Consider the following 21,244-nt stretch of genomic DNA (forward strand, 5'->3'; position numbering starts at 1 on the left):
CTTGATCCCATGAAATGATCGTTAATATCGTCAATAATGAAAATGAACCTAGCGAAGATGATGAAGACAGTGACGATGAAAATCAACATATAAAAATCTCTCACACAGATGAACTTAAAGCTGTCGAAAATGCTATTGAATACATAGAACAACAAAAAGAGGCGACACCAGCCTTCCTGTTATCCCTAAAAAATGGCGAAACATTGCTGCAGAAAAGCACCAAAGTTATCTAAAACAAAAAACGATTAAGGACTTTTTTTAAGTAAAAACTCTTTAATTCTCGAAAAGTATACTTTTTAAATTTTTTCAAGTAAGCTTTTTAATAATAATAGGAATTATATGTGGTATACTGGTATAAATTTTATATTTCTTAAATATATTACATCTATACCAACTCTTTTTCTTTCCTTTTTTATACTCTTCGTTTTAACCGAGTTTTTCAGTTATCCGAGTTAGTCGTGGTCCACATTAACTCGGATAATCGGGACTCTACTGTATATATATATATATATATATATATTATTTTATTTATTTATTTCTGGAGAGTTTCCTCTCATACTCAATTTCCCTTTGATAAAATTAGCATTTGTGTTTTGGAAAGAAATTCAAATTCAGAAAAAGAAATTCAGAAAAAGTCTTAAGAGCTATTCAACTCTTCGAGTAGAGAAATTTAAATTCTTTTGAAAGACCAGAAAGCCACTTAAAAGTTGCGTGAATAAACTCAATTTAAAACTTCAGAAAAAAATAACAGAAAATTTTATTTAGCTAGAAGTCAAGACGCCGAAAAAGTCAAACACTTCCCATTTATTAACTACTGCTTTCTGAGTTTAAATCTATAGTTTCTTAAAATATAATAAAAATATTATTTGAGAAGCGAAGTAATAAAAAGTGAAAAGAAATAAAATATTTGATGTTATGTACAATTAAAGTTTCATGCTATCTAGTGCTACTTTTCGAAGATTCAATCGTCTCATGAAATTTTGCGAATCTCATGGTTTTTTGCGAATAATATTTTATTTTATAACTGTCTTTGAACAGCCGACCCAATTTTGGGTTTACGACTTTACGACTGGGATGTCCAACTCCGTATTCTTATAATTTTGCACCCGATCCAGAAGACAAGGGACCTCCTGGATCAAGCACTGGATCAAATTTGCCATCTTGGAGGAGTTTTTGATGGAACTAACCAGCATTTGCATTACATGGAGAGGAAAACCACGAGAATCTCCCATGGTTAGCCTGACGGCAAGGGGACTCAAACTCATGATCCGTCTACCACTGAGGATATTTCACGTCAGCATTGTGGTCGGAGCAAGCCGGATTCAGAATTCGTATCGACCAGTCATGACTGGAATTCGAAATCGGTTCACCTCATTGGAAGGCGAACGCTCTATCCCCTGACCCATCGCGGCTCTTGCGAATTATACGCTATTTTTATAACTGCTACTTCATTACTGCTGTCTAACAGTTACTCATGAATTTAAGGTCAAATTTAGCCAATCTTTAGCTAGCTCCTTCTATGTTTATTCTGAAAATAGCGCAAAACGTCAATGCGGAGAAAAAAGCCCCAGTTTTGCGAAATTGAAAAGCATTTGTGATCTATTGTTTATTATTTATAAAATTTATTCCAATGATGCGTTATCTGAGCTAATAAAAATCAACAGAAAACGGCCATGTGGCATTGATTTTGATAATTTTCTTTCAGTAAAAAAATAATAAATAAATTCATTAATAAAAAATGTTGCCAAACGGTGATTTTTAAAAAAGTTTCATAGCTTTTAAATAATTAAATTATTTGTACGTTCTAAAGCCTAGACGATTCTTCACAGCAAGAGGGCATATATAGTTTAAAACAACAACTTTGATTTATGTCAAAGGCACTTAAACAGTAGCTTTTTTTAATTTTGCTTGGTGAAATAATTCAGAAAAACCATGTTAAGAAGATATTCATCAAATGCAATACTATTCAAGAATATACAATTTTAAACAAAAAAGTGTTAAAGTTACTGAAATTATGAAATAGGAAAGCTGATTTTGTAGTATAAATTTCCTAAACATTTTTCTTAAAACAGTAATTTTAATTTTTGAACTGATACTAACTCAGGCTATTTTCAACTGAAACACCTCCATTCTAAAATTTCGCGTGGTGAAGGTTTCCTGTTTTTCCGAATAAATACGACGGAAATAAATTAATTGCTAACATTTTTATATAAATATAAATATTTTTTTTTGGAACCGAAATGAATCGATTGAAATGACCGATTCATATAAATTCATCACACTGAAGAATCATTGCTGGAACACTTATCATTGCTGTGCTTCTAAAATCTTGTTACTTTTCATAAACCGTTACTTTTTAAGAGATGCCGCTTAGCGTACTTAACTGTGAAGCCAATGTTCGCGGATTCGTATCCCGCTCAAATCATGGGTATTTCTCTCTGTGTTTTCCTGTGATGCGTAAATGTGGTTATTTAATTAACGTTGTTATGTGGCACTGTGGAGTGGATAATGTTGCTCGACACAGGTGCCCGCCGGGTAACGCGTTAAAGAGCAATGTTTCTACCATCTTTCAAGACAAATGAACAAAAAATCAGTGCCTGTCGTTAAAGAAATCAAAACAAAACTTTTCAAGAAACACAACTTCTTCTATCACGTCATACGAGGTTTTGTCAGCTACTTAAATTACTTCAAAACGGTCATTTTCCATTGATATTAGATCTTTAACAGAATTGTGCAATACTCTTCCTGCTGTCTATTGGGCAAATAAAAAAAACTGAAATTTTAACATACGAGCGTTTGGGAGCACGGCAACATTATAAAATTTAAAACGTTATTTGGATCTCAATAAAACTACTCGAACAAATTTATCAAAATGAATAATCATTTCTGAAATATTTATAGAATGTTTTTCCTGACCTTAATACAACAACTGTTATCAATCACTGAACTGTATTTCATAAAATACATGATATTATAACCCATGAAGATCTTTTCAATAGAAATAACCATTTTAAAATATCAGTGATTCTCAATTACTCAAACCTGCAATTGATTTTTGAGGAAATACGGAAAAACCATCTAAACAATATTGTTTGGTTGTCTTAATATACGAATAAAAATTATCCTACTTTGAAACCAAAAATATTTCGTATGCTTTAATATCAAATTAAATACATTTCTGCTTTGCAATTAAAAATTTGTTTGGAAGAATTTGGTTGAGCATGACATGAAAAATCTTTTATAGATTTAAGTTATTCCAGATTTTATGATCGTTTATCTAGGGATGTTGTTTCTTTTATCTGCTTCTACAGAGCAGAAAATCAAGTATTCGAAAAATCCTGAATTGTTCCCTTAAAACTTATAACTAAAATTAAGAACAACTATTTTTAAAATTTTACATTTCGTTTTCACCAAATTTTCTTTTCGCTTTTATGTGTTTTACTACATGCATTTTTGTATTCTATTTTCAATCTAACTATTTTTGTCTTCAACATTCGCTAATCTGGAAGACGTTCAGATTAAAAATTGAATCCAATCCTTAGAGATTCATTTTTATGCAATAATTTTTGTACTAAATTAGACATACAAAGTCAATTTTTCACAAACTGTGATAATAATCGAATCATCGAATAATAAAACTTTATGTCTGCTTTGTCAGTTATTCGCCACAATTATTCTTGCTGACAGTTATTCTTAACTTTTTGGTTAAGTTTTATCCCCTTTTAACGAGCGCCGTCTATGCTGGTTAAGAAATGCCATAGTTTGGTAAAAATGAAAAGCGTTTGAAATTTAATTTTTTAATGTTTGAAAAGTTAACCCAACGTAACATTGCTCGGCCTCTTAAAATTATATTGTTATTCATTGATATTGATTTTCGATAAGGTGGAAAATCATAAAAGTTTTCATTTGCTCAGTTATTAAATATCTAGGCTATTTGCCCATTTCAAAGTTAATACAAGTATTTGATTGGCAAGCTACGTTCCCGATCTTTTTTTATTTTATTTTTTTTAAATTTTAGCATGTTGGACTCTCATAAAATTAAAATACTTTTGATCATTCGAAAAAAATTTCTTTTTGTTTTACTGAAATCTTTTTTTTTTCCCCGAGTGAATTTATGTTAACTTTCAGATCATTAAAACTACATGATGAGCTTAGAAAGATGAGTTGAGCCTTTCTAACACCTCCTTCATTTCGCTTTTGATAAATCTGAAGAGGGTACTATTGCTTAAAAAACCATTTGCGATTGGAATCCAAGGTTCAAAAATGGAAATTTCGGCCTCAAGAGAATCGTACTTATTTTGACCGTTCAAAAGGAGTGATTAAACCAACTCGTCTCAAAAGACTAGGGAACTAGTAAGAGAAAAAATTTCATGCTCGTACACTTTACACTTTTAACAAAAGTTTCATGGACTCAAACTTATTTGTCCATTATTTTCAGCAAAATAGTGCATTTAAAGCTAGAGGCATTTAAAGCTAAAGCTTCCAGTTAAGGACACTCGAACTCTGATATCCTCTTTTATTTTATTTGTCAAAGTAATTTCGTAAAACGTCCTAAAATCAAATTTTAAACAATTTTTAAATTACTGTTGTATTTTAAGTTTATATATTCAACAACTGATTCTTTTGGATTTGCAATGACTTAAGGAAATTAACATACACCACCTAAGTTGAAAAAGATAATCTTTTACTTTATATCTTATCAAGAGGTTGATTAATTATTCTACGGGTGAAAAGTGGAAGAAAAGATTGAAAATATTATGCTGCCTTAATTAATTTTTCTCGCCAATAACAACATTCGTGAAATGCTAATCTCTAATCCTTTTCCATCGCATTAATTAATCTTTTTTTCGCTATGCAAATCGATTCTTTGTTAGTTTTGGAGATTTAAGTGTTGATAACCTAAAATAGCTGTATAAGTTGAAAGGGGTAATCAAAATTATTATATTTTTTATAGTTTTTCAATAAAATAATTTATACGAGAAATAATCCGCGTTAATTTTGAATTAAAATCACTATAAACTTAATTTTCTTTTCTTTTTTTAATGGAAACGTGAATATTCTAATTTCTTAGAAAATTATAAGTATGTCTTTTCATAAAAGAATTATTAAATTTTGTGCAGGAACAAATGAGTGAATTTAACTTACTACAATTGAATTGCCAAAATGCTTTTTGCTATCAAAACAATGTTGAAATAAAAATAACGGTAAGCGAGACCTCTTTCCTTCCATTACACGAATAGATATGAAAATTTAGATCTAAATGGATCATGACCGGAAAAAAATTACTATAGATTATATTATAAATCAAGCTATTTCTTTCATTTTTATTTTATAACATGCGTTGAATTGTAGACCCCATTCAAAGTTTGCGGCTATCAGTGGTCCAACTCCGTAGCCTTATTGTAATTTTGAACCCAACTTAGAAGAAACTGGAATTCGTGGATCAAGCATGAGGACAAACTAACCTTCGTGGAAGACTTTTTGAGGGAACCACATTTATGTTACAAGGATGGCAACATAAGAAAACGTCCTATGGTTAGCCCGAAGGCAAGGGGATTCTAACCCATGGTCCGTCTACCACTGAGGATATTTTACACCAGTCCTTAGGCTGAATTGTGGGGCAACCCGGTTGGCAGCCTTACTAGTTCTTATTCCCCGCCTTTCAGGGTGAGCTACGTCATCATTAGCTGCTCTACCCAGAGATACACTCAGTACGTAGGGTAAAAAATATCAAAATATCAAAATAAATACAGCTGACTGGGCCCGTTCCTTGGCTGCGGTGGAGCTGGTTTAGTGGTCAAGTTCTGAGCTTTATGGTTAAGGGTTTTGTATAACCTAGGTACATGCTCAGGGCTTGGAGGAAAGAAAGTATCATCTACCAATTTTGAATATTCACGAATATAGTTATGAGTAACTCAACTTGTTTTACAACGCTAATAAGCCCCATAAAGAAGACATTTATGTCATAATATCTAAAATATTCAATAAATTATTTCCGTAATTAGCAAAATAGAAACTTATATGTGTGAGATATAATATTGACGTAATTAGAAAAACCCGATTTGCATACATGTTATATTACTGTATGTTAGCAAAACAGTAATTTACTTGTTAAAAGAGTTAAGGTAATAATTATTCAAGTAATAATGAAAGAGACACTGATAAGTCAAATACATGGAAAAATATCATCAATGCCATTGTATGATACTTCCAATTGACAACGAAACACAGTTTTTAGAAAAATTCAATTGCATTAACAATGACACAGGAGGAACAACTCAAGAGAGTCACCTACGAAAATAAAAGTTATTTTGCAAGGTTACATCAACTAGAAAGGTCGAGAGGGTTTTAAGTAAAAAAGTAGACTCGGTAAACATACAGTAATAGCCAAAATGTATGTGATTAAAGTGCATCAGTGAGTCTCAAGAAAGTCATTCATCAAGTTTGAAGAATAATATACGTGTTTAAGTCTATAACTGGACGTCAACCACCCACGAATGGCAAGACCACTGGACAGTCATGGGACTTCCTGGATGTCAAGGAAATTACAGATTTATCTCTAAAGACTACGGTTTAACTAAATTTTTTTTCTTTCTTTGATATTCACTGAACTATTGCCCACTATGTGAATTCCTCAACGCTTCCGCTCTCCATTTTACTTAATACTTCACTCAAGCGTGTCTAGGTAACATCAATTTTTATGTCTTTCTGATACGATGGAGGCATTCCAAATTAAAAATAATGGCTATATACTACTGGGGTTCAAACCTGTGTTACATCATTGGGAGGCGGATGCTCTATCCCTTGAGCCACCGCTGAAATCCCCGATCGTTGTTACCACCTTGACGTAGTGGGTGGTCTTGCATGTTCTTAGGATCCATTGAGCTAGCTTAGCTACTGGTAGGTTCTCTCAAGCCAGGCAGATCATTAGTGAGACATCAGATGAGGAATGTCATCCTGATTCTCCAGGTTGAGGGATTGGGTAAGAGGCAAACAACGTCACCCTGTAAAAAAAAAACAAATGTTCAGAAATACCTCAAACAGTAAAAATTTGATTAATCTCAACCAGACGACACGGAACAAAAATTTAACTGAGAAAAAGAACCTAGAATGTACTTACATTTTACAAAAATGGGGTATTAAAAAATTCAGCAGATGAGTCAGCGCAATATAGGTTAGATATCCCAGCAATACAAAAGTTCAGATGCCTAGGGAATAGTAAACTAGATAGAAAACATGTAGTATACATTATAGCTGCCAAGAAAAGCAGCATCAATTAGGTACGGGCTTTATTGTAAATGCGAAAGTGAGAGATAGGATAATAGATTTTGTGCCCATCAATAAGTGAATGTGTAAAGTACGTATAAAAACTAAACCACATTACATGAGCATTATTTGTGCTCCTACTGAGGGGAAAGATGAAATTTTTTCTTTTTTTTCTTTTTTAGTGTCAGGCACTAAACACTCGTTCTTCGCCTCAGAAGATGCCGGAAGTGCTGCCCTAAGTAATATTAGATATCAGTAAATTCTAACGCTATCTTGCAATGCTCTAATGTTAGAAAGATACAAAAGGTCACTGAGTGCTCTGCATTATATAATAATAGATTCTATGCAAACTTATATTATCTAGCTTTCGCCGTAATATTATTATGCATTGATTTTATTCTGTATAACATAATATTTTATATTTTCTGTTTTCATCTTGCGTCGTTTTTCATTTTTTATTATGGAGAAGATTTGGATGGTAGTTGAATAATTCGATGATACAGTTTCACTTAATTTTCTGTATTGTTGTTATGCAATGAAACATAGAACAATAGTTTTATAATGTCATTCAATTTAGTTAACAATACTTGATCCAGGAGTTCGCCTTGTTTTCTGGATTGGGTTCAAAATTACAAGACTACAAGCTGAACATTAGTAGCCGTAAACCCCAAAAAATGGGTCGGCTGTAAAATGACGGTTATGAAATAAAATAAAAAAAATAAAATGTAGTCAACGAAAAATAATCATCAATTGCATCCTTAGTCTTTGGAACCACTTCGACTGCGATTTAGTTCGTGGAAATCGGATCATTAGATTAAGAATATTTTAGGCGTAATGCATTTTTTTTTTATTTGCCGACCAGATGGCCGAGTGGTTAGCGTGCTTGACTGCGGAGCCGATGGTTGCGGATTCGAATCCCGCTCAGGGCATGGAGGTTTCTTTCTCTCTGTGTTCTACGTCCTTTCTCCTTTGTGTGAATGTGACCCGCCGTATAAATGGGTTTTTGGTTGTGTGACATGGGCGACGCTGCTCCACCGCCATGGCTTCGCCACTGGTGCCCACTGGGTAACAAGAACTGAGTAGTAATTCTGGCACTGAAAGGTCAACGGGACAATACATCCCAAGTGCCCGTCATTAAAAAAAATTTAGAAAAAAATAATAATAATAACTTTTTATCTAAAGTACATTCGACTCCCTTCATTATTTCGGAAAATAATTATTATATATTATTTGCACAAAGCTTTTAAACAATATAAAAGTTAAACTGGTCGATTTTTAGGTTTTGTGACTTTAAACTATTTAAATTTTGTGACCTTATTTAAATCTACAGCTTGCGTGCCGTAAAAAATGAATAATATACTCGATATATTTTCGACTTTTTAAAAACGAGACGCAATTTTCCATTTTATACCGACGATTATTGTATTGGGATTTTTCAACTAAAATTGTTTTGCTTTCTTTTTACTCATAATAACAGATATCCTGCTTGTAAGCAGAACGTAATTAAGGGACGTGAGCAACTTATTATGCTCACCAAGAGTGCAAAAATATTTTTCTGAGAAATGTTTTCGAAGAAATTTTGAAGTAAATATGATAATCGCAGCATGTCAAAAGTTTAGAAAAAAACAAGTTTGATAAACACGTCAAAGGTATTTTTCGATATAGTTAAAGATTTTAATCTACATTAAACTTCTTTAACTTATGTAAAAGGTATTTGAAAAAACAATTTATTGGAATGCGTGTTATATATTTAATGAATCAAAATATATTATAATACTTGTATGATAAGTTGTAGTAGTAGGGAGTTAATATTAATACGAATTTGTAAATATGCGTATAATTTTGTAAACAATCTTTTGTCATTAGACTAAATAACTCATGGTTCCTACATAAACAGTTTATTTATAAAATTTGCAAGAAATTCACGTAATTCTAACGTAATTTAGAGAGAAAATGACGCCTAATGCATTTCTTACAGAAAACTCTGTTTGGCGACCTTTTTGCCGTCTTGGCAATACTTTTGGTGACTTGGCAATACTTGGAGACCATTTCGGTGACAAAATGATAGTTCTGTAAAATTTGAGTTTCGAAGCGACAGGACTAATAGTTACGGAGTTATACGTGAATTGTCTAGAATCATGTTGAAAGTTCCGCAGTTTCGTCGCCAAGTCTCTATAAATAGAAATGTACCGCGCAGTGAATTATTAGAATTATTATTATAAGTCAGTTATTTATTAGTCTGTTTGTGATTGCAATATTGTTATGATCTGCGAGTCTTTGGTAAGTTCATTGACCTGTCTGAGATTATGAAGTCCGTGTTTTGTGTGCTGCACTGATATTTGGGCTGTAATCGAGTACCAGAAATTGCTGTATTTTCTAGAAGATTCTATTAATAAAGTTTTTGAGTCTTAAGGACTGTTTTATTCATCTCCTATCCACACGAACTCCTGTGCTCGGTACAATATGTTATGTCTTATGAAATCTTAAGCTAGAGCAGAATTAGAGGCATTAAATTCATTTCAATTGTAAAACACTGAAATAAGTTGCTGAAATATCAACTCAATTTTAACTTCTTTCTTGTAGTTTACTTTTCTGATGCAATTATTTAAAATATTGATAACAGAGTTATTATTAAAAAACGAATACGCGAACGAGACGACCTATAGAGGGCGTTGTTACTCGAAACGAATTCCTCCTAGCAGGACAACAGGATCATCAGTTGAACTGGAGATTTCTTCAGTGTAGCGTGGTAGTGTAGTCCCGTGTAGTCCATTCTTTACTGTGGCTTATTAAATTTAAGAAAGAAAAATTTATGATATTTTCTTGTTTGCAAGTGAAAACAAAATGGAATATCTATTTTTTAAACAAGAAGCATGCAAAACACATTGGAAAATATTTGTTAAAAATCTTGTAATTGGAGTTAAAACCTAGTGCCTGAGAAATTGTTCTACTAAATGTAATGATCTAGTGTGAAAGGTCTATTTAAATTTTACATTCCATACTTTTCTGTATCATATTACTACAAACATTAAAATCATGCAAGAAGTATACAGAAGCACATAGTGTTATACTATTTAATTTTACAGAAAACGTGTTTTGACAACAATTTTTATCAAAAAATTTAAATTTCAATAAAAAATCATTATTTATAAACTAAAAAACGCAAAATAAAGAATGTTTGCGATAAAAAAAGGTTCTAAAATTTCCTTATATTAAAATAAAAAAACTTTCATATTGTTTCTTTTTTCTAGTCTTAGAGTTCTTAATCAGCCGTAGAAAACCCTTCTGTAGAAAACTATCATCAAATTAGTAAAAAAAAATTTTTTTCAAGTAAACTTTTTATTACAAAAATCGTGACACTTACTTGCTTTATAAATCTGAAGAATTCCAAATGAAATATTTTCAATTTGAAATTTTTATTTTCAAATAATATATACATGGATTATCTCTTCATTACTGTTAGATGATTTACCACACAATAAAATTTTATGATTGTAAGATCTCAATACGAATTTCAATATGAAACTTAAAAACAGAATAGCTGAATTCTAGTTGAAATTATTCATTCAAAATTAAAAAATACTTACCAAGAAAACGATTAAAAAAATTCATAATCAACACAAATGATACTATTTCCAGTAATTCTAATGATTCCTTATTGTTGTTTTCCGAATTATATAGATTCAGAAATATATGCCATTCTATAAAGAAGAGGAAAATTCCATAACTATTACAATTCTGCAAGTTCTTAAATCACATTTGTTCAAGTAAGCAATGTTGACTTCACTTTAATTTGCAATGAATTGAAGCAAAAAATATATATATTTTACCGTAACACACACACCTGTAACAGTATGCGATCACTAAATTGGAAGTTATCGGTTGCAAGTTTGTTGATAACAGAAAGGTAAAAATTATTGAGAAATTGTTCTTCAAATGTTAGGCGCATTCTGTTTCAGAAAGATTTGCCAATGTCCTGAGTCGTTTTTTTTTTTTTAAGTTCTGCCTTTTCCTGAGGGAAATTTTGCTTCACAAAAATATTTTGCTTAAATTCTATTATGATTATTTCTTAAACTCTACGTACAAAACGGATAATAAGAAATATTCAGTTTTGGTTTTACAATTTGATCACACTCGTTGCAGGTTTGTACTCAACTGTCTCAAAATAATTTTAAGAAACAGATAAAAACGAACAAACAAAATAAATCATATTTGACACAAGCATCATTCTCTAAAAACTTCTAAAATAGTTTATAGTTTCTCGCATTAAGTTATTATTCCTGTATTCTTAGAATGTCCTTACAAATCAAATGAGTAGACTGTTTCAATTAGTTTCTTCTTATTTGCATCTGGATAATTTTTTTTCCAAATATTTAAACTACTTTAAGAATTTACTAAACACAATGTACCACAGCAAGCTAATACAAATGATTGTTTCATTCAAAAATTAAATAAGTTAAAAATATTAATATTAAAATTAAAATGTTAAAAATTAAAATTATTTACTTCATTTGACGTAATTTCTGGAACAGTAACTTAAAAATTGAACTATGCATAAAGATCAGAAACAAAACCTGCTAAATATATATTATTTAAAACCGCATAATCATACCAATTCTTTTATTATTTGCATTTTTTTTTTAAATTTTTAATAGAATTATATTTCTATATTTCAATTTTCTGAATTAAAGTTCTAGTTGGCACACTATAAAGATTAGTTTGTTATGTTTTCCATTTTCAAACAAAAAAAATGAGAACATCTGAACTTGTCAACCTAGACACCATCAAAGATTTTACATACTTCAAAATTTGAAACGGCGGTAAAATAATTTGGAATCAAAAATTTGAACCTACTCACGACTTCGAGAACATGAATTTCAAGCTAAAGAAGAAAGACTTGAACTTTGTTTTACTCCACATTTCCTGATAGCATCCGATTGGATTGCTTTAAGGTGAGAAAAAATTGATCCAGTCTAATCTTTCCAAGAAAAATTGAATTTGTTGGCAATTCCGGATCATTCCCATAAAGTCTCAGAATCGGGAAAACTGCATTCTGCAAACAAATTGGTTTTCTTGGTAACTTTATCAGAATTTCCCAAACTATAACATTTTATTTGATTAAGAAGAATGTAAGAAGATGGAATAGAAATGATTGTTAAAGTCACAGCAAGCGAATGTTATTAAAAATATTTAATGTTTCCTAAAAAAATTTTATATTTGATGTTTAAGTGAAGAATAGAAATATGTATATTCAAAGGCAATTAGTAATTACTATTTACTACATTTTTATTAGCACTCCTTCGCATTTGCTACGATAAAATCTTTCAATTAAACTGGGAACTTTACAGCTATCTAGTGCTCTCAAATTTTTACTGGAACTCATTTCTCGGTAGCAATGCAAATTTCAATTATTTCTTGACTACTATGTGATTTAGTTATAGCAATATTATCGCCAAAAGAAAGTCAATTTAAGACTAGCTAGGGCACTTCTCCAGACTGAAAGTTTAGGGCTGTCTGCGCTGCCATGGTAACAAACGAGAACACATTTCTAATGGGGCTGCAATGGAAGAATGAAGGTGTCGATTGGTTTACTCACGCTGACCTATGCCAAGATCAAGACTAAACTATCCACCCCACACCCCTATTCGAAGTGACTTTTGTTCGTTACCATGGTACCCGCCACGACGCGAGACTGATGTCTGGAGGAATTCTCCTGAAAACTACACAATAAGATATTTTTTGTTGTTATTTTTTCCTTACATTTATTTAACGCAGTTAATATCACTGGAACAGTACTTCTACAACTCAAGCGAATTTGTTAATGGTCGTTTAATACATGCAAAATATAAAGAGGGAATTGTTAATGCATCTAAGGTAACAATATAACAACTGAAAATTTTTTAAAATGGAATAAATTTTGCTTTTCTCAAAAAACAGTTTCTGTTTGCTAACGGGAAACAAAGATAGCAGCAAAGCAAATGTGGAGGTTGGGGAAGGAAGCAAGCAGGAGGTAGAGGTCCCCTGTTTCATAACATATATATATCTAGCTTAGATATCATCAAGGCAGTTTTCGTATCCCATAGGATTAATAGAATTTTTAAGATAAAAGGACAACATAATGAACAAACAAGTATTTTGAAAGTCTAAGTTCAACTCTTAGTTAAGCGAAAACTATAAATTACTTAAGACTTTCCTTAAGTCTCTTAAAGATCCTATTAGTTTTGCTAATCTCTGGGGCATTTACCACATTCCTTGTCAATGCAACCGTGGCTGTATCTGATCAACTAGGCGCGCTTTAAAATTAAGACTTAAGGAACACGATAGATATGTCCTTCATCAAGAATATGAGAAATCATCAATTGCTGCGCATAGTTGGAATCTTGGGTATAAGTTTAATGACGACAATCCCGAAATTATTTCCGCCCTGTCAAATCAGCTCATCTTGATGCCCTGGAATCTTGTTTTATTCATATGAATGCTGATTCCCTTGTTAACGGCATTAGTTCCTCACCACCTCTCATTTGTGCTTGGAAATGCATTTTTCCTTTATTTGCTCCTTTCGGTCACTGAGATTTTCTTGTTCTGTTTTTCCTTTTATTCTCTCTCTCGGCTTTGTGTTTTTTCTAGTTTTGTTTCGCACCTTTATTTCTCTATTTTTCGTTGGCAACTTTACGATTTGTATTTTAAATCCCTTTTTTTTCTTCTCCTTCACCTCTGGCAAGTCTTGAAAATAAGAGCCTGTTTTTGAGTGCTCGAAACATGTCTACTATAATTTCCAATTCATATATCTTTGAAGTAAATGACACTGAGTAATATCTTACCCTTCAATTTCTTGGGATTATTTACTGAAAACTATAAATTTTATTAAAATAAAACCTACAGGCAGCACAATCTACATTACGTTACTCTCGCTGTTAAAGTTTTAATCAAACCTGATAAAGGATTTATTATTTAATTAGATTCTCTCTTGTCGCAATCCGACCAGCACCATGCTAAAATTTAAATTAATATGTTATCAAGAGGATTAGCATTTATTAATGCCTCAGCTCACAAAATCTTAATACTTTCTATTATACCTTTGTTTTGAAGGGAAAATGTAAGAAATATGCCGGATAATTACAAAATAACATTCCCAACATACTTTTCCAGCAATCCAGAGACCCAGTGTCCGATAAATTGAAAGCATTTGTTATTATTTTATGACTTAAAAACTAATATTATACTTTTTTTTTTATTCGTTGTACTCCTAACAAAGAATTTTGTCTACGTAATAATATAATTGGATTTATCTTCGAAAGATTTAATTACGATGAAAAACTATAAGAAAAATAAGACATCCGACCGAAGCGACTTTTCAAAAGTTTTTTGTCATTTATTTTCTTATTTTGAAGTTTGTGAATTTTTCTTATGATCAAAATTTAAAGAAATAAACTAATTCGATAAAGTTCGATTTAAGAAACCTTTTGGATGATTAAAATGGCTTATAAATATTTTATTTTTTTAGTCTAGTAGTTTTTGTTTCGAGACTAAAATGCGAAGGAAATATATGTATTATATAAATGTACACAAATATATATGAAATGTATATAAATGTATATGTATTACATAAATGTATATGTATTATATAAATGTATACACTGTAAATGTATACAACACATTGCGAAAAATTTCTAAAAATTAAAATTTATCGTTTTATGCCATAATTAAAAATAATAAATTGCTTCAATTAATTGACACTTATTCAAAAAAAATATTTTCACCGCATTTAGAAATTTATTCCATTCTAAACTACATATTTCTAAGTAAAAAATTTGTTTCTATCATTATTTAGAACTCGTGTCTTAGAGGTTTGCGAAATTATTCTCGATAATTAGTATTATCGATACGACCGCAATATTACCGTATTCTCTATTTATCGTTACAGTTAAATATTTTTATTTTTATTTTTAGCAGCAGCACTTGATAAATCATTCGCTGGAGCGGGCAGGGACTACACTCAAGCATACTGAGAGAATAAACATCGAACATAATTTAACATTTAATTTAACATCGAACATAATTTAACATTAAACATGAAACAAAAAAACATTAAAAGATTATAAATATTTCAAAACATTGGAGCTTTAAAAACATCGAAAACATTAGAACATAAAAAAGTATAAGAAATATCAAAACTTATCAAAACTAGCTATGTATTATCAATTGCTAAGAAAGACAAAGAGTTATCAATATTAGCAAGCTACAGGTCTATAGCATTAACAAGCATAATATGTAAGATTAAGGAACGAATGGTCAACGAACGAGTACAGTTATATAACATATTCGTTATTCATCGAACATGAATAAATCACCATTAAGAGAATACACTTTAATGTACATTGATAAATCGTAGAATCATTGACAAATTTTTATGATAAATCGATAAACCGTCGTGCTATTCGAAACCTAATACATGACTAGTAATTACTTTGCAAGTAATTACTTTCTTGAAGAAGTAATACGTTCTTCAAAGGATAAATTTTACTCATATTTAAGGTATCCCGATTACCTTTTTTAAGCCGATTTTGACTAAAAAAATATTTTTCTGTTTTTTTTTGTATAAATAAAACTATGAACTTTTATCTTTCTGAAACCCTTTGAATTTTTTTTCTTCCTCATATAAAACATAATTTTGATGATTTTCAAAAGTCAATTATTTTTGTTATTACATTGATAATTGCCATCGCAATTTCTGGCTTTTTTTCTTCTCAAATAAGCTTCGATATTTGCTGTGAAATATCTAAATATTATAATATTATGCCTAATGCGTAATCCATTCCGTAGGTTGAGTTTTTATAGCTATTATAAATCAAGTACAATGAAAAAATAATAAATATCAACAAAGCAATGTGATTTTGAAAATAAGTAGATTTGAAGTCTTTCATTTGACTAATTGCCCCACCCATATTTTCTATTAAAAAAAAATTTTCTTTTGTATTAATATTATGCTTTATTGTAACACATACGTACAATATTTATGTGTGTCTTACAATAAAACATATTCATATTATGTTTTATTGTAATACACACATAAATCCAAATAAAAAATTTCTGAATTGAACAATTTTAAAGTATTTGAGAGATAGATTACCTCTTAAGGTACTTAGGTACCTTAACACTAGATTGCCTAAGGAAGTCATTTTGACTGCTTTTTAATTTCAATTAGATAAGCAATGATGACACAATTTCTTGTAGAGTTTTGTTTAACACTGAGTTTTGCGACTTTTTGTACAACATATAATTTTTTTATTGCTAATATTTACTAATACATTGTTATATAACTGGAAATAATATCAAAAATATTAAAAATTAATTTTAAACAAATTTCTTTATACATTAATTATTCTTTCACAATGCAGTCATTTTGACTGCTTTTGGGCAATATAGGTATTTCAGTCTTTTTAATGTTAAACAAAACAATTTGTAATCAATATATAACAGAAATTCCTAAAAACTTATCTTAATTCAAAAAAAAAACTAAGCAACGGTTCATTTTAATAAAAATATAGTATATTTTATTGTAAACTTTTATTTTTGATGGAATGTCATAACAAACCCTTCTCTTTCCGTGATAAAATTCTGCCATTAAGTTTGAACTACATTCCACTTATTTTTTCCGATAAGAAAACATTTCTTTCTTTTTTTTCATATATGTGAATTTCTTTCAAAGTTGATTGAAAAAGAAAGTATTAATACTTTGTATAAAGTAGAGTCTAACATATTTTTACCGCAAGACTTTTGACAAGTTATTTTATTTCTGATGGTTCAAAAATACAATAGATACATTTTCCGGAGAAAAAAAACTATTTCTCAGAAAATTCTTTTGGGAAAGGGGTTTCATGCTTCAAAAAACCTGTACTTTGAATTATTTCTTTCCATTGAAAGAAGTCTGTAGAAACGGAAAATAGAATACACACATTATGTGTTTCTTAAACGTCATGAGTGATGAATGAAGGTAAAATTGCTTCTTGATAGTTTCGAAATATTACTTTTTTTAAAAACAAAACATTGTTTTAAGATTTCAGGTGATTGTGATTTAAAATAGAGAAAATATATTTAAGTGTTGCATTTTTAAATAGATATCAAGGATTTTTATCTTTTAGAAACTGTTTCTTTTATGCGAGGATCATAATAATTTGTTTGACTCACGATCATTATTATTATAGTTACAATCATTATTATTATAATTATCATAATTTGTATTGTTGCCGACCGGCCTGTGTAGGGGGCAGGGAGCTGTCCTTGCACGGTCCTGGGTTCAAATCCCGGGCAAGGCATGGATGTTTCTTTCCTTCTCTGTGTGTTCTATGTCCTTTCTCCTTTGTGTGTGAATGTGACCCGCCCTATAAACGGGTTGTGGTTGCGTGAATGGCGTGGCAGAAGTCGAATTCCTGGCCATAGATGGCGCCACTGAAAAACAGGAACAATCGCACCCCCATTGCCTAAATAGGCATACGACAAAAAAAAATAATAAATAAAAAAAAATTTATTTTTATCATCCTCATTATCATCATCTTCTTTATTATTATTATCATTATCATTACTATTATTATTATTAGTAGTAGTAGTAGTAATAGTAGTATATAACATAAAAAGATCATGGCGTAGTTCTTTCTTATTGCTGTCGGATTGATTTTTCAGCCAGAGAAATCATATTAAAATATCCTTAATTAACAAAAAAATCTAGTTTCATTTGTTGTCTGCAGAATTTTTTTGCTTACGAAGTATTTCTTTCTTTCTTTTTTAATGATATTTATTTGTAACACTTGTTTATCATCTTATTTTAGAATTATTTTCCGCTATTAATAAGTTTTACATTTTAATTATAGTTTCAAATTGAAGACTTTATATAAAAAGTGGTATTATTTGCATTTTAGAGAACAGTTTATGAGCTATAAAATTGGATGTGTATTTGAAGATACATAAACAATTTATTAACTTCTAACTGTGAAAAAAAAACATCTCAGAAAAAAAAACATTATATAATGAAAGAATATGATTCTCGCACATAACAGTTTTTTTTTACTTGCCCCCGAAAGAAAGTAGTATCAAAACAGATAGCCAAACGATTACAATAATTTTTATAAATCACCTAACAACTGCTTAAGCTTATTAGCGTAACGAAGCGTTGTATACGTTAGAGTGAGTCATTTTTATCGTTTGCATTACCATTTTTTCGAGCGAAGGAAAAAAAATAGAAACTTCTTTTAATAGCATTCTTTAAATACTTCACTGTAATAATCTTACTTTTGGCAAAAAAGGAGAAAAAAACTATAAGTAAATTATTAAAGACAAAAATGTCTCATGCTTATACATTTCAGAAAAACGATAACTTATAATTGACTTAAAATAGTTCTGACTAATTCTGTAATTATTCCAAGATAAATTTAATTGATATTCTTTCAATAGAAAACGGAAAAAAAAGGTAAAATAAATAACGTTCTGTCTATATATTAGTAAATTTCGGGATTATTAAACTTCGCAAAATTTTCTAGCTGTGTTCAATAAGTAAAATAACAAAATGGTTAATTTGGCAAACTTTTATCTGCCGATGAAGAATGCTGGACTATAAATGAATGAACCGCAATTCTTGACGATTTCATTGTTAGTCTGAATTTCAATCTCACTTAAATTGAGAGCATGCTCCCAATTTTCAAAAGGACCTCCATTTTCTAATCACTTTTGAATTCCTTTTGTGCACTTTTGGAGATTTAATTGCGTCACAAATTTAATAGAATTGAAGCTTTTAAAATGATTAAACTCAAGCTTAATTGTATGGAATGAAATATTATAACGTCATCGAACAGTGAAGAAAGATTGTTTTACTTATTAAATATCATTGCGCATCTAAACAGAAAATTTATGTCATAATAATAAAATTCTTTTAATAATTATACAAAGAGTCTAGCCTCTAATATATCTGCAAGATTTAAAAGAAAGTGGATCACAATATTTTTGTAGAATATTTCTGTAACTGTTTTTTTTTTCATATTCCTTTTTAAAAAAGATTTAAATACCTGTTTTTTAAGCGAATGCTTTTGTATCTTTCCAGATTAATGCTTTCAGATCTTTTTTAAATAATTATTTTATGTTTTTTTCTATTTAGTTTTACTTTTCTAAATGTTACAGTAGACCATAACACAATCCCTTTAGAGTACTAGACAAACCATTTTTCCGATAGGTTTTGTCATGTTAAATTTTAATAATTTGCAGTTATTTTCTTAATCAGTTCTACAAAATATTTCCTTTCCTGACAGTTTATTTATTTATTTTCTTTCAATTTACTTGAAATTCTAATTTTTTGAATAATTAGAATTGAGAAAAAAAAAGTGGGTAAGCGTAAAATACAACCAAATGGATAAGCATTGGTGTGGTACTTTTGCATTTCGGATTGGCCATATGAGATCCAATTACTACAGAACCTATCTTAGGTACTTAATATATTAGGTACCCATTCCTACAATTAATTAAGCATCATTGGCTTTAATAATATATTATTAATATATTACTGCGGCTAGTTATATTTAATAAACGGTTTGGTAATTTTTTACGGCACCATAAAACGTAGGATATCCAAAAAATAAAAATAAAACAATTCAATTTAAAACCATAAAAGATCTAACTACTACAGTACCTACATTAGATACTTATTAATGTATTAGGTACCCATTCCAACAATTAATTAAGCAACATATACTTCAATAATACATTATTGAGGCCAATAATATATCATTAATATATTACTGCGGCCAGTGATACTCAGTAAGTTGTTTGGTAATATACGGCACCAAAAGAGGTATAAGTACCGTTCGGGTTTACGAACTGAAAAGAATTAATGGTTATAAAGGAGTGCAATTTGTAAAATAGGAACTAAATAAATTATAATGGCACAACAGTTTAAACAGAATGATTGAATAACTGAATATTGATTGAATTGGTTAACTGAATAAAGACAATCACTACTTTTATTTGGACTCAGTACTTTCAATATTAAATGTAACCTAAATTTTATTTCGTAAGAAAAATAGTCTAATTGAAAAAATTCGTATAAAGCAACTGACTTTTTACAAAAAAGGTAAATAAATAATTAGCGATAACATTTAGAGATATTATACTAGTTATATATCTCTTTATATATCATTTAGAAATATATAACTAGAGATTATACTAGCATAAATAACATGAAAAAGATTATATGCTTAAAGTTTAGAAATTAATTAAGATATGTAGTCAGTGACTTCTTGTTAAGTCTACAAGAAGCATTTTCTTTGGTAAATTTTGGCTCGCAGCAATTCGAAGACTTTACTCGTTTGTCATAACTCTCTAATTACGTTAGATACAGGAACTCGTAGAGATCCAATTTTGAGCCGCGAAACATTGGTTGAAAATCTCTGTGTAATTTGTTACTTTTATCTTCAACATTGTGTAATAAATTAACTTTTTTTGAAACTAATATCAAATTGGTTAAATACATAAAAAGTTATTTTCGAGAAATATTTCTTACAGGAAATCTTGAACAAACCATTAAATTTGATCCTTAATATATTTCACTTTAAAAGTAGAATTCATTTGATTGATAGTGACAACATGCCACGAATTCACAGAAATCAATTTTAACTTGAGAACTAGACTTACAATTACATTTCATTTGAAACTTGAGACGTAAAACGTTTAAATCAATTTATGAATCTGAAAACTTCAGTAGAAATTAAATTTATCGAACACATATATATTCTCAAATATTACTGTCAAAGTGCCTCTTTTTAGATACTAAACTAAAAACTACTAATTTTGAGTAGTTGAAAATAATTCAAAAAGTATTTTACATTTAATACCTCAAGTACTTTTTTAAAGTCAAACTTAAAGTAATGAAGATATTATTTATTTTTTGCAAAATGAGAAGCATAGTGTGATTAAAGTCAAAGCAAAAAATTACACT

The sequence above is a fragment of the Parasteatoda tepidariorum genome, chromosome 4, assembly GCF_043381705.1.
Source record: "Parasteatoda tepidariorum isolate YZ-2023 chromosome 4, CAS_Ptep_4.0, whole genome shotgun sequence".
Classification (NCBI taxonomy): Eukaryota; Metazoa; Arthropoda; class Arachnida; order Araneae; family Theridiidae; genus Parasteatoda; species Parasteatoda tepidariorum.